Source organism: Nipponia nippon, unplaced genomic scaffold (genome assembly GCF_047370975.1).
Source record: "Nipponia nippon isolate SJK-2023a ecotype South Korea unplaced genomic scaffold, ASM4737097v1 scaffold_7, whole genome shotgun sequence".
Classification (NCBI taxonomy): domain Eukaryota; kingdom Metazoa; phylum Chordata; class Aves; order Pelecaniformes; family Threskiornithidae; genus Nipponia; species Nipponia nippon.
Window position 1 is genome coordinate 23,445,732 of NW_028262391.1, and position 20,972 is coordinate 23,466,703.

A 20,972-nucleotide genomic window follows, 5' to 3' on the forward strand; every position below is an offset into this window, starting at 1 on the left:
TATTATGCAATGACAAAAAACTATTATTCAAAACTGGATGTGATTAGTCTTGAACATGAGGTAATGACAGACTTGTAAATACAGCATCCTGTCATAGCATTTTATAGCTGTGCTTTTACAGATTAGCATACACCTTAAAAGGCATTTGATGATAGCAAGTGATGAGACAACTTTTGGGAATAGCAAGGTAAAAGGAATGAGATAAAAAGTTAAAAGAACTGAAGCCAAGAAGATCAGAGGTGAAGATATTTTGCAACTGTTATTCATCTTTCCAGATCAAAGACAGCTTTACATGTGAAAGAACTACAAAATTTGACCCTGAAGAGAGTAACAGTACATTAAGTTTAGAAAATAAATGTTAAGATGTAATGCTGAATGTAGCCAGAGTCTTCAAATTTTTTTCACTCTGTGGAAAAGTTCCTGTTCTGCTATTGCTGCTAAATTGTCTATAAACACCTCCACTGTATCACTGGTAAATCTTTTGGTATGATTATCTGGGTCGCAAAGTATAAGGAAAACTACCAGAAGATGCTCAGATCTTGTGCAACCACCGTTAGCTGACCTGAGAGTTCTAAATAAACTATAACAGGGAACTTCTACAGAAGATATGTGAGCTCATCTCAGAATTATTGGGAGTTATTGCTAAGAAGTGATGCTGATCTCACTGAGGCCAGTTTCCAAATACTGCAGAATGTATGGTATTTCAACTCAAATGTGAAGAGCAAGTGTGATTAACTTGTTGGGCTATCACACAAGAAACAAAATGAGACTGGCTACATTACACAAACAATAGTTACAGCTTTCATGTTATAAATTATGTTTTGCATAATTAAGCATTGATTATTTAAGGCTTCTGGGGAAAAACTGTTAACTTGTTTTTCCTATGAGAAAATATACCAATTTTTTAGGTTTTAATTCCAAGGGTGCCACATAACAACAGGAACAGCAGGACAAAAAAAGTGAATGGTGTAATTCCTCCCCCCCTTTAAAATCCTGGGTTTGCTCTCCAATTGCTAGCATAAAAACCATAATATTTCATCTTAGATTATTAATTACTATCCCAATAAAGAGCTCTATTGTAACACAAATATTTATTCTATAGAAGTCATTTATTACAGCACTATGAGTAGTTAAAAAAAAAAAAGAAGACAAGAAAAAAAGGGCTCCTTTCAGACCCATAGAATCCATGCAATCAGCTACCATTGATTTCACTGAGTTTTGCCTTAAAACCTAATATCCAAAGGCTCGGAGCAAAACTTCCAGTGAGATCAGTGAGGCCAAGAAATAGCATCTCTAATCCAGTTTGAATTAAATCACATGTGTGAAATAAAGAAGAATTAAGTCCAAAACTTATTTTTCAACACCACTTTTGGTGGTTTTGTTTGGTTCTGGTTTTTTTGTTTGTTTGGTTTGTTTGTTTGTTTGTTTGTTTGTTTGTTAAATTCAACTCATTCTGCACGTTTAGAGCAAGAGTCAGAGTGCTCACTGGACAAAAGTGGTGAACTGTCCTTTTTTAAGAGGCTTTGTCATGAGTCATTTGTAACCAGTTACTTTGTGATGCAAAGGCTCAGGCTAAGCAGCACTCATGTGAGTAGGATCTCAGTGGTCTCATCCATGCTCCTAATTAAAATAGGTTCAGGAAATGAGCTCAGGCACTGGCCAGCTGGTCAACCATTTCCTTGACTGCTTGCTCCTCCGCCCTGTTCTTTTCTGGCATATACCATCTTAAAAGGTTTTGGGGTTTTTTTTCTGTATTTCATCTGAGCTGCTAGTTTCTCTGAGTTTAAAGAAGGCTTTACTAGCTTGCTAAGTGTTTACTACTCCTACTGCAGCTAACAAATATCTTTGTTCTGTTTTCCTTTTGTCTGGTGCTTGAAATACTTTTGTTCCTTGTACAACTTCTTGTGTTGTAAACGGTACATTCCCTTAAAGATACTGCAATTCAATGAATATGGATGTTTTACAAAGCTAATTACTATATATGTAACAAGTTAATTATTTCAAGGCACATAAAATTTGTAATTCACAGAGCAGTAAGAAAGAATTAGAGAACTAATATATGAAATACTATGTAAATGCTACCCCATTACTGAGAGGCAAAAATGTGGATATGTCAGCACATAGGCTGCCAAAAAAAGGATTATGACATTGGGATGCATTTAAAAAAAGATAAATTCATATTCAAGTCAATTATTTCTTCTCATTTGAACATTCTTTACATTAAAATAAAAATACTGCCTACATTCTGAGTCATATCAGATAAAAAAGAAAGATCAAATCAAGAATAAAAATCAATCTGAAGGAGAAGGAGGAAACCTAAATTGTCTTTGCAAAAATCCAACAAAGAAACAGCAAACAGTCTGAAAAGTCAGCAATCACACTACCGTCAAGGTACAAGGCAGACAGACTGGGGAGACATTACATATCAGCAGGGCCTACTCATACAATTTTAATGAGGAATCTGTTGCAGCTAATTGTCTAAAGCAAAACAAGCTATGCATTCAAAGATGGAGAAATTTTACAAGAAAATCCTCATCAATTTCTTGCCCTTCCTGTCTTAGATTCTCTAAGGATGCAGGAGAATCTGAACCATATTGTTTATTAATTATACTAAGGCAGCTTCTGCCGAAGGATTTCAAAGCATCTTGTCAAACATTTAATTACATCTCGCAGTCAGTCTCTCTTCAAAAAGGTGTTAGTACCTTTTTACAGAAGACTTTTCAATAGTAGAAGTTTTAAGTGCCCTCGTAAAATCACATAGCCAAGTCGTTATGAAACTGAAAAACTGTTCTCAAAAGGCAGAGGAGCAGGAGGACAGAGGAGAGCCACCCCTGTGCTATTTACTGTCTTTACACCAGGGGAAGGACAATTGCCCAAATGCATCTCTCAGAAACTGTCCCACCTACTATCAGTGACCACCTCTTTCTTGTAGAAAGAAAAAGTATCTTACAGAAATGGTGTGTATGAGAAAAATGAGTAGGAACTGCCTGTATGATTCTCTGGTTGGCATGGCTCATATGATCCTTTGATGGACAAAGAGGTGCATGTCAAGTAAGGGGAGTTCAGGGGGAGATACCACCTCTGTGGAATGTTCTAGTGATGCTGCCTCTAGCACAGTAGTGTTTCAGTACTCCTGTCCATGCCATGAAAAGGCGTAGCAAAACTGCAGAGAGATTATGAAAAAGCTACAAGAACGTCCAGAGGCCTGAAAAATATGTTTTGCACAGACCAAGTAGGAAGTTCAATCTATTCATTTTGTTAAAACACATTAAGTAAGTTGGGAACCAGTTAAATAGAATACAGATAAGTAAATTATGAGGCCATTTAATTTAGCAGACAAAATCAGAAAAATCGCCAAAAGCTGACACTAGAAATAAGATTTCTTAAGAAAATAGAATTAATTAGTTATTGGAACAGATTACCAAGAAATGTGACAAATTTGTCAACAGTCAACACCTTTAATGTGAGGCCAGCTACATGTCAAAAAAAGAGACAGCCTACTGGAAGCTGAGTGTAGCAGTTAGGTCAGCTTAATGATCATAATGATTCTGTGTGACGTTAAAGCCAATGAATCACTATGAAGCACATGACTTCTGTGCAGATGCTTCCCAGTCATGAAAATGTTAAGCTGATTTAGTGTTAGACCTTCCTGCTTCTTCAAAAGTAGCATACCTCAAAAAAAACCACCAACCTAACATTTAAAGAAAGACATTAGGAGAAACTTCATGTTAGGGAAAAGATGGAAATTCCTGGTCTCTGTATGATTTCTTCATTTGTTTCCACAATTAGTCCTTTTTCTTTTTTTTTTTAAAAGTCATTAAATAGAGATACTCCCTTGGTCATTTTATTAGTCACCCTTCTTAGCTTTCAGACTCATCAAGAAGAGTATGAACTTCTTAGTCCTCATTGCAAATCATTATCTGTATAATCTGTAAATAGGAAAGCTTGGTAAACAAAAACTGAGTAACTAGAATTTTCAGTCAAATCCATATGGTTTAGAGGAACGCCACTGCTAAAAACCATGGTCTATACCTGCTAGGTCTATAACCATCCTAGGCAGGGCACTGGTACATAGATGGAGAAGACAGACTATGAGCAACCTGTTTTCTCTCTCTTTTTTTTCTCTAATTTTTATTTTTGTAGTCTTTTGGTTCAGCACTTTGTGGTTTGTTTGTTTTTTAAAAGGCAAGTTTTGCCAGTTTTTCTAACAATAGCAGTGTCAGACTTGCCAGCAGTGCAGGTAAAATAACTTCTTCTGTGCACATCCTCAGTGCTAGCAAAAGTCACTTTTGCTGCCACCAGAGAGGGGAAGCAACTGCTGCTACTAAATGCAGCCATGCCTCCCCCTTCCCTGGGCAGGGGTTACCGTTATACACTCCGCTACCTTGGAGAAGAGCAAGTGTAGCTCAGCTATGCCCATGCTGCTGCTCAGGCAGGAATCGGAGCTCAGCTTTGTGCTTTGTTCAAAGGGAAAAAAAAGGGCAGTGCTTTGCTCTCATCCAGCTGGGCCCTCTCTCCTCCCACACAGGCAGAGATGGTAGCTTCCAGGTTGCTGTTTTACTCCCCCCAGCAGTTTACTGCCCACTTACTTTAGCTGTGCCCAATTTCCTGCTGGGGACACAGTATCTGTTTCCATTAAAATCAGTAGGAGCTGCTATTGATATCAACAGAAGATGGATCATGCCTTTAGACAATGCAACAGGGAAAAAAAAAAAAGAATTGCTATTTAACCCATTTTCAGCAAGCGTTTTAAAGGTATAGAGTTGCATTTGGTAATCCCCACAGGCCCATGGAAAGTGAAAACGACAGTCCTCCTCAGATAAATAACTCTCCTGGGTACCCAGCGAGGTATGTAGTGGCCTCACAGGTACAAAAACCAGGAAATTAAAAGAATGGGATACAGAAGAAAACCTGAAAAGAGGTAAAATATAGAAAAACATGGAACATATTACATTTTGTTATGCCACAATTTGTCTGCATAAAAATGTAAAAATAATATAAGGATTACCTAACAAAAGCTAGTTTAGTTTGGGCTATTTTGGGCTCTCCAAATCTGCTATTCTAAAGACTTGAAGTGCTGATAATTAAAGAGGCACTTTACTCAGGGCTTTGACAAAAAGCTATGTACAGATTGCAATTTCACATTTTCTTGTCCATGTGGCAATATCAGACTTTTATTCTGCAGGGATGTCATGAACACACATTAATAATTCACTCATTTTTTGTCTCTCTGCTTTAATTTTGGTTAATATGATAATTCAGAAGTCAATTTTCTTTGAAATAAAGTATAGGTGTTACAAATCTAAGATGATTGCAAAGGAATATCCTAAACCAAGCTACATGAAATCATTTAAATGCTTTCTTTCCATTTCCCATTTCTGAACTGATCTATTTAGAAATTATCTTGAGAAGAAGGAATAATTGTAGTTCTTCCAATTTATTAGTATTCCTGTCAAATACACAATATACAGGTGATATTGCCCAGGAACTTAAGTGTGGAAGAGTAAAGTGTGGAAGACTGCAGGTTCTAACTGTAATGAAAGTACTCGCCTTGAGCCCTTGGGAACTTTGTCTCATGGCACAAAAAATCACTTTCCTTCAAAGCAGGGGATTTTGTAGTCTTTCTTTCTTCAAGAAATGTTCAGAAACTATCTTCATATGTGGCAGCAGCAGCAAAGGAAATGATTGTTGGTATCAAATACCTGGGTGCAGTACCATCAGGACATTACAGGGATTCTCTCAGAAGTGTAAAGATGAGAGGATTTTTGGTAATGCAGAAGCACATGGTCAGAAGCACGAGTGACCTGGGAACTTGTCATGATATAATTATAATGTAGGTACTGAGACGAGGCTTATAAAGGGAAGTAGGTGACTAAAGGTGGATGGAGAGCTCTAAAGATCTCTACAGATTTGGCCCTAAACCATTCTGAGTACTTTCCTTCGACTTCATTCTCCAGTGAAAGAAGCTCTTGTCTATAGTCCAGCTCCTATATGGGAGGAAAGAACTCCGACCAGCCTCTGAACTTCCATGCTGGTGTTCCTCAGAGTCTTAATTCATTGTTTTGCAAGGGAAATATCTTCTCAACCTATCTTTTACTGTTAGAAGAGCCAGAAGAGATGCCTGCAAGGTCTAGTGAAGGAGGAGGCAGAAGGTATACACAGTCAGCTCCTGTACTCTGCGTTCACTGTATTTCTTTTGGCCTTAGGTGGACGAAACACAGCAGGAAGATGGAAAGCTTCATTTGGCCACTTAAAAATAAAATAATAAAAAAGGCAATGATGTTATCTGGGAATAATGAAACCGTTATTGCCAGGATGCATAATATAGTCTGACAGCTTTTTTTCACAGTTTTTATATTTACAGAATGCCCATTGCCTGTTGGCTCTTGGGCTGCGTGACTGCCTGAGAAGACTTTTTGCTCCGAAAGATACAGGAATTCCATCTTGCAACTCCTCCAAGACAGGGAAGTTTTGGTCAAATGATCAGGGGGGAAAGAAAAAGGATAACAAATGAGATCATTTTACTCAGAACAACAAATTAAAATGAAATAAATGCAGTTAAGACTAAGTCTAGACTTTAACAGAAGACTTGAATTCCTTGTATTCCCAGACCTAATTTTTTACTCAAAAGGACATTTGTCTTAAATAAATAAGTGGGGGAAAAATATTTTAAAAATATTGCTGCAAAATGCAACAGCAGTGCTCTGCAGCAGGAGCAATGACTATCATATCAGTCTTTGCAACAGTGCTGGGACTTTCCGCTTTGCTCTTTATATTACATCCTCGGGCAATGTTTTCTGCAACTGACACAGGAAGACCTGAATATTTTTCCTTGGGTGACAAAGATGAGAATTTAGTTTCTTACTCTCTTCCTCAGCCTTTCCAAACAATAAAATAGCACTTCAGTTAATACGGTCAATTCAGGAGCATCTTTGAGCTTCCATTACATTTGAAGATTGCAAAAGAAAGACCATAATCTGCCTAGATAATCTGTGGGCACCAAGCATATGTTGGATGCTATGAAGAGGTAATAACTCTCTAGTAGTACTACTTTATGGCTTCTCTTTTGCATTAGGACAGAGTCTGCTATTCCCCTCCTTACAGGCAGAGCCAAACCTTATATCTACCTTGAGAAATTATGAGCAAGTTCACAAAGCCAAGCATAAACTAAATTCATGATAGGAAATGAGGGAATTACTAAGCACTGGAAGAGAAAAATGTCATTCTTACCTAAATGGATTTATCAGCCCAGGCCATAGTATACCTGATCTTTACACAAGTACACAGCAAAAGGTCTTAAGAACCTCTGAAAATAATAGTTCCTATCCTCAGCAGGAGCCCAAGATGTGATCCCTACCTGTTTTCCTGGGAACTCAGGAGAAGACAAATCCAGAGTTCCCATCCCACACGTGTGCACGTTGTCTCACCATATGGATGAGCACATCCTCATGCAGCAGCCTCTGTGCTACACCCCCACCCAGGGGAGTCAAGAGCAGTCTGCCTCCATGGAGCAAAATTTATCCTGGACCTGGAGAGGGAACTGCCACATTCTAAATGCCAGACTAGTTGAAGGCATCACTGGAGTCTATTAGGGAGCACTACATGAATGTCACAACTGTTTCTATGAATACTTCTAGGTTTAATATTCAGATTTATACAGTACTTTCTCATTACTGTTCTGGACATCTGGTTCATTTTAAAGCTTTCTTTTCTCCCAGGACACTTCACATATAAACTCCTAACAACCAAGAGAGATCACAGATGCCACATCACAGTGGAAACCCACTCAACCCCGTGACTAGGCAGATCTAGAGATATGCTTTGATTAGGCAGGCAAAACCCCCTGAAATCAATGGGGAGTTTTGCTTGCAAAAAGTCTCACATCTTGAGACTTGCAGCAGATATAATCTTCCCTTTTCCCCAATGTTAGGCTGTTGACTGACAATACAGGATTCCTCATCTTCCCTAACAACATCCTACAGACTCAAAGATGTACTTTCCTGAGTTTCCCTTTTTAATTTATATTCTCTATTCTAACCTCATTGACCCCCATTAAAACTCCAATAAACACAATCACTCCTGTAGTCATTATTAGAAATCATTATTTGCATTCAAGCCTCTTAAGGCTCTCCATATTTTGCTTTGTGCTATGAGACTACTACTGAAGAGTTGGATATATTGAAAAATAAAAATAAATAATCAGAGGGATTTTTCCCTTTTCACAGCAATGCTAACCTGTCTCAGAAGATTTGGAAAAGGTAACTTGCTTTCAAAATACAGGAAAGGAAAGATACTTGAAAGAGATTAAAATCTTTTTGATATCAGAGACAAAAATGACTAATATGCATTTTAGTTTCCAGCTGAGATTTAAAATTGATGCACAGTTCCTTATGAACCCAGGTATTAACAAAAACTGTTAAAACTCAGCTCTCCATGAGCACCAGAATCCATTACTCTGAGTGTGCAGAGTAGAGGAAGCAGGAGTCTAACCAATTTGTCAAAATAATTTTCAAATTTAATTTTTTCATGATTTATAATAATCATAGCCATTTCAAGCAGTGTGATAAATCTTCAGATGTGTGTATCTCTGATTCCAAAGAGTAAAACCTTATAGTTTGCAAATACTAAGCTTCAGAAAAAATGTTTGCATAGAAATACAAATCTTCCTTTCTTAATATAAATAGTGACTCCTGTAGTTAAGAATATTGAACAGCTTCAATCATAAAACACGATTTTGATTTGTTTATAACTCCAAAAGCACTAGCTTTCTGTGTTAAAGTTTTGTTGGAATTCTGCTTCATGGGAAGTTCCAAAAACTGTTTAGCTTTTTTACCAAAATGAGATTTGGAGAAAATATGTTGTTTTCTGCATTTAAAATTTTTCTCACAACTGTATTTTTAAGAGTCTCTAGATCATCTCTGTTTTGGAGCACCTGAAAAGGGTCTGGAGATTAAGTTCTGTGTACTTTGAGCATGCTTTATCACAGCATTTCAAGGGCCAACAAAGATTTTGCCTACTCTTTCCAGCATGAGGACTGCTGTGGTCTGTACACAGAACATGAGATCATCACTCCTGTGCTCCCCAGTCTGCCCCCTCCACTGGTATAAGCATTTAAAAATTTAAAAATGTATCGCAAGGAAAGATGTAAGAGGCAAAGCACTTAGTTCAAAGCCCCCCTTCTATGTCAGTGGCAAAGGAGTACTTTGATTTGTTTTATGGGCAATAAATACCACAAAAACCTAGAAGATACAGTAGGACTGACAAGATTGTGCAATCCTCACTGGACAGCACACGGAGCTAATGAAACACATTGGCTCATTGCCCCCTGAGCTCCTCTACTTTACAATGTTCCCCTACATCTGAGTATTCTTGGTTGAAAAAGAAAAAGGATGAAATTATGAATCATAGCTAGAAATATAATGAGTTTGGCACATCCTACATATTAATTCATGCAAAGCTTTTACAGAACTACTTAAGTACCTAAAGAAATGAGCAAGCAGCATCTGCAAATTAATATTTCTTTTGCTGCAGAACATAAAGTGCTGCTTTCCAAAGGCAATGAGTCAGGAAGGGGCATGATGCATGAAGAACATGAAGAATTTAGTCTCCTACCACCTCAAATGAAAAGGCTTCTCTGACTGCAGGTCATCATTACCCGCAACAGCAACTACAAAGCAAAACCAAAGGTAACATTTGATGATCCTGATCCTACCTCCACAGAAGGAAAGTGGATTTTTGCTACCAACTCTGAAACTCTCAGAACTGCACCCTCCCTTTCCTGCTCTTCATTCACATTCCATCACCTTAGGTGTTCTTGAAATAGCATCTAAGGCAAGTCTCCTATGAACTTGAAAGGTAAATATACTTCCCTGTGCACTACAGCAGATTAAGTACCATCACATTTTGTTAGAGTGAACAGAAAAAGTGCAGGTCTGCATACCTTGTTGAAAATGTGTTTTACATTACAGTGTAATATTCAGCGATGTTATGTTGCCAAATACTGGGCAAGCTGACAGATACATCTGTTGGAAGGATAATTACACTAGATAACTTGTATTAGTGTCCTTCTCTGTTAAACAAAACAATGGATTTTGATTCAGAGGGGCACCTTGGGAGATTAATGGTAATAATGAAGCATGAAATATTTCCTTCCTAGCATGGTTAATCTGAAACAGAGGAAACAATCATTTCACCCAGAAGGGATAATCCTTTGAGGAAAATTTTCAGTGAAATAATATATTGCCATACCTCATCCCACATATGTCAACAAAGAAACTATCAGTGTTGTGTTTAATGCAATAAAGGCCAGCAAGCACAAGAAAAGGAAATGGAATCAGCACAGTATAAAAACAGATACCCAGCAGTATCAGCAGGAGGGAGTGGAGAAGGCAGGAAAACAGTGGCAGGAAGCAACAGTATAAACAGCAAAGGAGGACAGAGACCAGAAATTAATAGGGAGAGAAGATGGAAGGAATTGTTCAAATAAAGATAAGGGGGGGGGGGGGCAGGGGGAATGTTTTCAGGCAGTTGTTTAAGTTAGCTGCGTGAAATGTTTGTCATAATGAAGTGGACACTGAGGCAGGTATTTTTACCAGGTGAGGTACTGCAAGTCCAGCTGCCCCACATTGCTGCGGCTGGGCAGAGGAGCTGTGAAGCCTGCAGAATGAGCAGCATCTGGGCAGACACTGCGCTTTGAAAACTGGCTCCTCTCATGCCTTTGTACAGATGGCACTTTGGCAATGCTGCCACAGCACTGCTGTCCTCGAGTCCTCCTCAACTGATGTGATGGCTTCCTGACGGTACAGCAGTTTAACACAGGCTACCTCCGAGACTGGACAAGATACAGTTAACTTCAGAACTGGGTGGCCATAAGCATTTCTTTGACAATCTATACCTTGAATAGGCTCTGCCAACTAACACACACAGAGACAAGTACATATGGATGTATGTATATACAAGAAAAACAACCCTTTTAAAAAATATATATTTCTTTTTTTTGACTAAAGCCTTTTCAATCAAACACTGGTGTCCAGAGGAAAAAAATCCCTTTATATCAATTATTGGAATCGTCCCTTCAAAGTCTTACTAATAAACCCATGCTCCATCTCCAAAGAACACTCACAAGCCTTTCATTTTTGGCAGATAAGCCATTTGATCAGTATTTTCAACATTAATCAAGGCCAAGAGTAATTTCATTTCTACCCTTTCCCTAAACTGAGTTGAAATCTAAGCAAGTACATCACTTGGTTACTTTGCTTGGGGTAAGTAAATTCAGCTGAAGGAGATAGGAGCTTTCAGCAGTAACTAACTATGTTTAACTGAGAATACTTCATATTTATCTTATATAAACAGCAGTACAGCGGAAAATGCTAAATTTTCTCTAGAAAAATGGTCCATTAAATAACTATATTTCTAGATTCTGTTTTTGAAACATAAGTGTCTTCTTATTACTTGAACTGATGACTGCTATTGTCCTGATAATTTTTTATTCTGCAGGATGTTTTACGCTCCCAATATTCTCAGCATGAAGCACTAATTAGAATCAGAAAACTGCTCTATTCTGATTGTCTTTTTGCTGTCCATATTTATTGCAGGAAACATCTTTCTCATCTCTCTTAGTGGCAATTTTCTTTAAAAGTGTACCTTCTCCCTTGTCGACTGGAAAGCTGGGTGAGCATCAGGACTGTCACGTCACACTGTTCAGTTCTACCAAGAGAAACTTACTTCCCTCAGCACAGAGAACAGTAGCTGTCTGTCCTGAACTACAAATGGAACATTCCCTAGAGTTTTACCTACAGTCTGTCTTCCTGTGGTGTTTTGTTTGTTGAAATCATACAATACTCGTGATAGATACTACGCAGCTTGAAGGCAGAGCAAAGCCCAAGATTTGAGGAAGCAGCATAGCTGCAGTGACTAGCTCTTCCTTGGCAGTAGGTTTCAGGTACCTCTAATTGGACAGCTTCTGTAGCTAGAAATAAATCAGTTTACCAACTAGGTTGGTCTTTGGCCTTACTGATAACCTTGGCTAGAGATGGCTGTGGCCATATGAATGTCTACAGCAGGATGGTCTCACTAGCACACTTCCTATTTTTGTGTCACACGGCAGTCAGTACTTCATTGCTGCCAGAAAAAGAATAAGGAATAAAGTGTAGAGAATATCAGGGCGACTATAAAAATGCACTACCATACATCGCTGGAAGAAAACGAGGCTTGACTACTACAAGCTCTGTAGCAACCCCGAAGACTTGCCTTTGGTTTCGAGAAGGCCATTTTGGCTTTGTCCCTCTGCAGCAGACACCTTAAAACATGTCACACAATCTGGTTTTTACCCTTGGTTTCTTCCTCTGATATTACAGCATAAAACGCACAAAAGAAAAACTTCCCCTTCAGAAACATTTCCAGAGCTAACAGGAGCTTACTGAATGCTGTCTGTTGTGCAAACACAAATTTAAGACAATTTTATAGGGCCTGTTATTTACCCAGCTACAGCAGATTCTTTGTCAGAGGACAGCACTATAATTATCTGCTTTTATCATTAATACTTTGAGCCAGTGGTTAATGCAGAGGTGACAAATCATTGAAATGCCTGACAGTTTATGGCTTTTAGCACTAAGGAATGTCGGTTTTATTTCATATCCCTTGTGCGTAGCATATTTCCTTTAAATGTCTTCTGTCCTCTTACATACACATGCACATTCATAATTAAACATATCTGATCATAATTTATTCACACACAACCAATTACCAAATCTCTGTTGTTAAGTGTTAGTGCACATTAATTAAAGTTTGGAAAGTGGTGGAACAAGAGGAAAATTTCTGACTGAGGAAGTATCAGAGTAATGTCTTCGGTCCTTTATGTCCACTCTGATGCACCAAGCAGAAAATAAAGAAAAAATACACATCTGCTTAATTTTGCTAGCTGGGGTGAACTGCAAGTACCCTCAACTAAGCTCAAAAGAATGGAAACAAATTTTTCAGGCCAAAAGCAGGAAGGCTCTACTTTCCCTATGAACTCAAGTACCCATGTTTCACTTGGATCCTGTTGCAGAAGTACAGGCACATATACCAAAGATCTCTCACCAAACCCAGTGCTAACTGTGCACACGTGAGTGCTGCAGACCACAGGCCCCTGTCCTGGGAGGTGCTGAACTGTAAATGTCAGGATCAGAATAAAGAATATATAGTCAGCATTAGACTACCCTTCTTCATCAGGAAATACAGCCAGCTTGTGACACCATTATTTACACATGGACCATGTGACTACATGGTATAAGTTTCACCCTGTTTATAAGCATAATTTGTCCCATACGATTAGTTTATTTTTCTCACCCTCCTGCTCCCATGCTCGCAAAAACACACGCACAGCTTGAAATGAAATGTAACCCCTTGTGCTGGAAGAAGACGGTCACTTTTGGAAGCAATGAGTAGCAACTGTTAAAACAAAACAAACTCCATTTCAAATCCAGCGTGAAGTAACGGAGCAAAAAAAGAATGAAGCAGAAGTGACCTTATCCATAACTATAGCTATAAGGCTAGTTAGGATTCCTTCTGAGTAAAAAATAGAGAAGAACAACTGGCAAATGTCAGCCTCATTATCATGAACTCTTTTTAGTAGTGAAACAAAAATTAGCCCTTAGATCTTTTTTCATCAGACTAGACCATTCTCTGTGTTAGAAGCCTTTTGATTTCTTTTGAATAACTATCAAATTATGGGCACACCTTTTCCCTTTAGTATTAAAAGCACATGTTTCAGCCTTAATGGCTATATGTGCCCTATATTTATCTTTCCACAAACACTTGATATTTAAATAGTTTGTGAATAAAGTTGTGAGATATAGTAAGAAGAAAAAAAAAGGGAAGCTGAGCAAAAAGAACATTGAGTTCAAAGGTAATTGGTTCTCTGTGATACGTGCAGTTTTTCATATTGTCCTTTAGAAATACTAAAATGGAACATTCCAGCTAGATAAAAGAAATCCTGAAACACTTTCTTATAATGCTAGTGCCACTGTTTAAAGCCAAGATAATGTTCTTCGATCTTGAGTCTGTAGTAAATGCTACAGATAGAGAATACGGTTGTCCTTAACCTGATAGGTCTCAATGGGAGTTTTCCAAAGTAATAACTTGGTAAGAAGTCAGATCCTAACCTGTTGCAAATTATTGAAGCTCCAGTAAATTTAACAGAACTGTGCCATTTCATGCCAGCTAGGGCTCTGGCACAATGTAATTTAATCAAGACACTAATTGACTCTATCTTTCTAGCTGGCAGTTTAACACTAATGCATGTTTTTACAAGTCCCTTGACTAAAATACATGGCAGTTTCTCATCTTGGCTTTTTTGTCTCTGGCATGGTTTTGGTCATTTATTCTTTGACATTCTCCAGTAACACATCTCTCAAGTGGACACCCGTCTCTTCTCAAAGACCAGGGCTTTAAGTCTGCAGTTGTTGTGATAATCCCTCCCAGATATGACCCAACAGTTACTGCTTTCTGGGATAGGGATGGAGCATAGCCAATTTTCCCTATTCATGTTGTCATAATTTACCATTTATGGGAAGAGAGATTGTTCATGTATCCCCATCATCTATAGGTAATGCTCAGAAAAAAGACTAGCTGTTGGTTTTGGTTGGTTGGTTGTTTTTTTTTACTTATGTCCCTGTCCTGCAAGAGCCACCTCTGATTGTGATCTCAGGTCAGAATTAGCTGCCTGAATCCTTCCCCACCTTCATTTCCCCAGTTTCCTGAACTGAAACAAAACAGCATGGGTCTTAATCATATTTACCCACCTAGGGATTTGCATTACTGAGCCAGGAGTACAAAGACATTTGACCCTCGTAGCTCATGTTTCTTGTTTCCCTAGTATCTGCAGATACAGATATGAAGCTGAGTTTTCCAAGTTTCTGTGCACTCAAGATCTCACATCCAGCATTTCTCCCTGGAATCACACAGAGATGTACTGACTTTATGCGTCTCGTGAGCTTTGGTTCAAATATATTTAGGCTTACCCAGCTGTAAAGGCCCTGCTTCAGCTGGCTTCACCAACCTCCACTGGGCAGTCTGGGTTAGAGAAACTCAACTCCACATGGACAGGGAAAATGACATTGGAACCAATGCACATATTTCTGACAGCTGACCAGGGAGTAATAGAGAGGAGAAGGCATTCTGCCTCCAGCCTCATTCAGAAAAGATCCCTTGGAGTCAATTCCAGGCAGCCAAGGCCATCTCATGCTGCCCGTGACTCCCCAGAGAGCAGCATGAACAATACGCATCACATGAGAATTTTACCATGTGAAGGACACAAGGATTCCATTCAGCCATGAGTTTAAGATCAGAGTATGAAGGCTAAACAGAACGTCCCATAAGATACACTAAAATGTCAAATTTCATATTTGAAAAAATGGGAATGATGATACTTACTTGGTCCAGAGAGATGTGATGAAGCTCAGTTTATTCTTAGTAAAGTTCTATGTGATGCTCTGATGTGCCCTATCAATGCCAAGTACTATTACCTCTAAAGAAAAGAATCCCCCAATGTCTCTTGCCAAAGTATTATTTATAGAACATGCCACAGAGCAAACCAAGGGGACAACTCTGATAGATGCAGAAAACAACAGCCTGTAAAACAAAGGGTGCTGCTGACATGGAGCTAACAGCCTGTAGAAATGACTTCTAGAGAAGCAAAAAGCAGGACTGTATCACTTAACAGCTGTCCTGACTTTATGAGGGTGCTAATAAATCTTCCAACATTTCTCCTATTATGTACAATGATCATCTATCCTACACCTTGAATGCTTGCTGGAAATGGGTGCTTTACACAAGATACTTTTCACCTGGACTTGCAGATACACTGATTATGCTATGTCCCTTCTCATGACAGCATCAAAGAAAGTCACAGCTGAAATCCCACAGAGTTTCTTGAAGTTCCTCTTCTTGCGGCTTTAGTTCGAGACAGCAATAGATCACTCAGGTCATCTCCCTGAAGTTTCTTTTAAGATATTATTACAAGCATACAGGACAACATTTCCCAGTTTTTCCTATGAATCCAGGAAATTCAAATGTGAAGGCAGTTGAGGAATATAGCTATCATCCTAAAACACTCTGTTGCTTAAATATGATGCTCAAATTACTATTTCAAGTTACTTATAGTGATATTCAACCAGAAAACAGAGAGATTCACAATACATTAAATATACTTTGATATAAGAGGAAGATTCACAATGATGATACAGCACTTATAAGAACAACTGCTAAAAATGAAAAAATCCACAGTAGCCTAACTCATGATGAGACAGTCAGTAACAACCCAACGTCATTGGTAGGCAGACACACTATTAACTTGTGACCCAGTAAGCTAGCAGCTGTGAAATAATATCTTAATTTAAAAAGAAAAAAAAACTAAAACCCAACAAAACACCACAAAAAATAAGACCGAACATGTTGCTTATAAAATGTTTACACCCAGTTACCAATTTGTGTAGTAATGATGCTTAAAGTATGTTTCTCCTGAATGGCTTTGAGATGCTAAATGCAAAACAAAAATTAGAGGACTTGAAAATAGAGAGCAGACAATTGCTACCAAAAAAAAGATGGTATCAGTATATTGCACATACCCAATGAAATCCATATGGCCGTGGCTATTTTCAGCTACCTCCGTAAATTCCATTTTGTGCTTTCTTCTGAGTTTATACGTTCATGTTTTCAATTAAATTTCCTACAACTGTTTATGTTTCATGGCACAAAACTGGGCCACATTAAACTTGGAAATAAAGTAAATCAGCAGTTTGGCAGCTGAGAGCGCTGCTGCAGTCTAACTGAGGTAAAGCACACAAATATCCTGGGAAGGTCGTAAAGGACTGAGTGCAAGATTATGGCTGGGGATAGAGGGCATAAGAGAGAGGGGGACATGTAATGTCAGTACCTTGTGGGATGAAGCAAAACAGAAAGGTATTCTCCAAAACTTCCTTATGCAAAGTTTTCTAGATTTCAAGAGGAATAAAGAAGAGACCTAGACTCAGTGGGGTTACCTGAGTACGCATCTGACTTATTAATGCGCTTTTCAGTATATTTTAAGAGTTCTTGTGCATGTCATGACTCTTTTCACATTTATTTTTATGGTCATGTACGATTCCTGCTCTGGAAACCTTACTTTCCCAAATTTGCTGTTGTAGCTCCTCAAAAAAAAGTTGTTTTGCTATTTTATGAACTAAAATATCAGTTTTGTCAAGATTGTAAATACAAAAACTTTGTTTCTTTATTAAAAAAAAGAAGATGCAAATATTTGTTTTTCTGCTGATTTTTTCTATTTTTCTAATAGAAAAAGTTAACCAGACAGTATTTTCAAATATTTTTAAAATCCAGAAAACCCCAGTTCTCCTCACAAAAAGCCTTGTGAACATCATATGATTGGAATGTTGGAGTCTCCAAAGTGTCTAAGTATTCTTTCCTGATCTCGTTAAAGTTTCTGCATCACAGCTCCTCTGAAAGGTGTGGACAGGTATACAAAAATACATGCATACAAAAACTGCAAAATACAAAAAGTCTTATAAATTTCTGACAGAGAAAATGCTAAGAACAGGGACAGCAGAGAAACCACTACAACAAAAGCTTGCAAACAGCGATGTTAGGAAGAGCTTTATATGTTTCACTTGCAAGGCTGGATATAACTGTTATGTGGTTGGGAGTGTTGTGCACCCACTCTCTGCTATAAAACAGGGAGCACTTACCCTACAAAAAAAAAAAAACTAGTGGAGAAACACAAGAATTTGATATTGGTCCTTCTTTCCCCAGGAAATCTGACTCTCACTGTATGACCAACTATGACAAACTCTGTAAAGAAAAGGAGTTGAGGTTAGATCTTCCCAGGGTGTCTGTTCTGACAGAGCTGGATGGAAACTCCTACTGATGCCTGATGAGAAAGGAATATTGGAAATGTATGTCCTCTTGTAAACACGGGCAAAATGGAAGATACGCTGGCATGGAAGAAGATACAATTCTCTGAAGCCCAATAATATCATCAAATATAAGAACAAGTTGTCCCAAGAGCAAGATTTATCAGTCAATATGGAAATCGCCAGCAGGACCTTAACTTTCTCAGATGAAAGAGGACTGAGAACTGGTGTTTGTTTTTCTCATGATCTTTTTCTGAGTTCACAGTACCCACAGCTAATGAGAGGTTCAATTTGGAATTTCCTACCTGGCAACTTTTTGAAGTCAAAAGCATAGACAGATTACAGGTAAGGAGACTCATACGGTTAAAGAGGATGTGAAACTGGAATTTTTAAATCTAAGCTGAAGTCTTAGGCTCAATTTACATGACTGTGAGAACACTTTTGATATGACATCTGATAGGCATTGGTGATAGAGCAGAAACCTGGAGACAGGAGAAACTAATCTCTCTCCCTCGTTGTGTCTTTCCTGAAGAAGCTTCTAGCCCTGCATGGCTTCTTGGCTTCAAAACCCCTCTATGGCTTCAAAGAAAACTCTGAAAACTTGACATTTTAACACTAGAACCCAATTTCCTCTTGTTTGGCCCTTGAATCCTGATTTTATATACATGTATACATATCTACAAACATGTGCATTGCCAGCTAGAACATTATATGTTGCCTACATAAGGAATTCTATTAGGACACCGAGGTGCATGAAGTTTAACGTACTAAATAGCTCAGTCCACCAAGATGTAAAGCATTTGAGGGCAATTTGTAGCAAATGGCCACATGCCAAACAACCTGCTGCGCAACAAGTGACTAATGTCTTTGCTGATATCCCCTGTTTCTCTGCCAGCATCCTGCAGCAAATCCTGCAGTAAACTGGCAGCTCCACTCAAGTGAATGAGGCTGAGACAAATGGTAACCGCTGGGAATCTGCCTCTTCTCAGCTATATCTTTCTTTGGGCAGCCACTCACAACTAAAATCTTCTCTTGGAGAACTGAGGTAGCACTGTTGCACATGTAAATATAGCCACTTAAATTTGTCCTCCTGTCCCCCCAAATTACAGGGATACTTAAAAACAGAGTGCCACCAAGCTTTTTTCAAGCCAAAGAAATAATGCTTATTTATAGCAGCTAAGCACCTAGACCTCCTGTAAAAATGACAGCACTCCTAGTTAGAGAGCCAAAAACTTGCATTATGACAGGGGAAAAAAAAAATTAAAAAAAAAATTAAGAAAATAATCAAATAATGCATTCTTCTCTATTGGGACTGAAGGACTATTGCTTCTTGGAGAAACTCCTTGAGGTGCCAAATATGAACAAGGTCTGGATTAAGACACAGATTGAGAGGCAGTCCTGAACGAGGAAATTAGCTGGTGACAATTTCTGTATCTACATTCACACAGCAGCTTCATGGCAAAGCTGAATATAAGACACAGGTGTTCTGATGGAAAGTCCAGCATGCCTCTCGCCTGCTAGCAGGCACTCTTCTGGAACAAGATTCTCCTCTGGTCAATCTCCAGGCAGCCAGAAACAAAATTTCAGTGCTCATGTAAGAAGACATTCACATCATGAGGTTCATGTGCTGGATGAAACAGAGAAGTTTCTATATTTTGTCCATTGAACATGATGTATTTTAAGAACATGTTAAACATAAATATTTTAAGGGAGACGAATGGATGGAATGGGCAACTAGGCCTAGCAGCACTAATGCAATTCAGAATGTGCAAGAGCAGCTAAAAATGCTTCAGAATTAATGACAATAAATAGAAAACAGTGATTAAAAGTTTCCATCCAACTTCATCAAGCACAGGTACCATATGCCCTGAATTATCTTGTTTAACTGAGGTAACTTCTAAAGAGAAATCATCGATGCTATTACTTTTATAGCATGTGGAGTATATTGCAAGTACATGATCTGTTTAACACTTGGAAGAACTTTGGGAAAAACAGAAGTCTAAACCATAAAATACAGTAAAAGTATGGCTTATAAATAGAGGTAAAAATATTTTCCATAGTTTCCAGATGTAGAAAGTTCTGCAGATAGATCTCAGAAAGGTCAGTCCTACCTTCGAGAAACTTTTTTATAAACACTTCATTTAAAAAAATTAGCGATAACATGAAATGATATTACAGATATTGCATTAGTTACAAATATAGTTCTCAGTAGAACTGGAGAACCCAGACCATCTGCTCAAAGTGCCAAGGACAACCACTTTACTTCAGCAAACATAAATAAAGATGTGCCATAAAGACAGACCCACTGCAGTTTAGTAGATTTGCTGTTAAAAAGTGAAACCTGTTTGGTTTCCAAGCACCTGGCTGATGCAGCTTTATGAATGAAATGAGTGAGATAACAGTATTTACTAATGAGTCCTCACCACTGATTTGATTGTTTGTTCTTCTTGATATTTATTAACATGATTACCTTTGAAGGGAGAGAAAAGAAATATTTATTTTTTATCTAAGCCTTTTACATGGGCTTGCGCCAAGTTTAACAGTTGCCAGTTGTAAAACAGCAGAATATTTACAGCAGGCTCTAACAGCAGCCACTGCTTATGGAGACTGCCCCTGGCAAGCTGTTGAAGTTTCTCCTTGAACGGGTCTTAGCTAAACTGTAATGCATAAAATCATACCTTCAGTGCACAGCAATCTGGGTTTGGGTTTTTTTTCTCTACTATTTTAGATTTTGTTTTATTTAAATGCAGCATTTCAAGTCCCTCTATTGAATTTTTACAAAGATCTGAGAGAAACAAAACATCAATCTGAAAGATTAAGAAAATACACTCTGTTTCTATGGTTATTTTAAATCAGTTTTATGCAGGCTTTGACAGGGGTCTATTAAATCAAAAGACAAAGATTGAAGTGGCAGTTCCAGTAGAATTGAATGAAAGCTAAAATAACTGTGGTCAAAGAAAGGGTCAATGCCTATGTATTGCTTTAAGAGCAACTTTATTTTATTTGTAACAATGATTTTTAAGCTGCTAAATATTCTGGGCAAAGAAAGATGCAAATGAAAGGCACTGGACTGAGGCCCAATCTGAC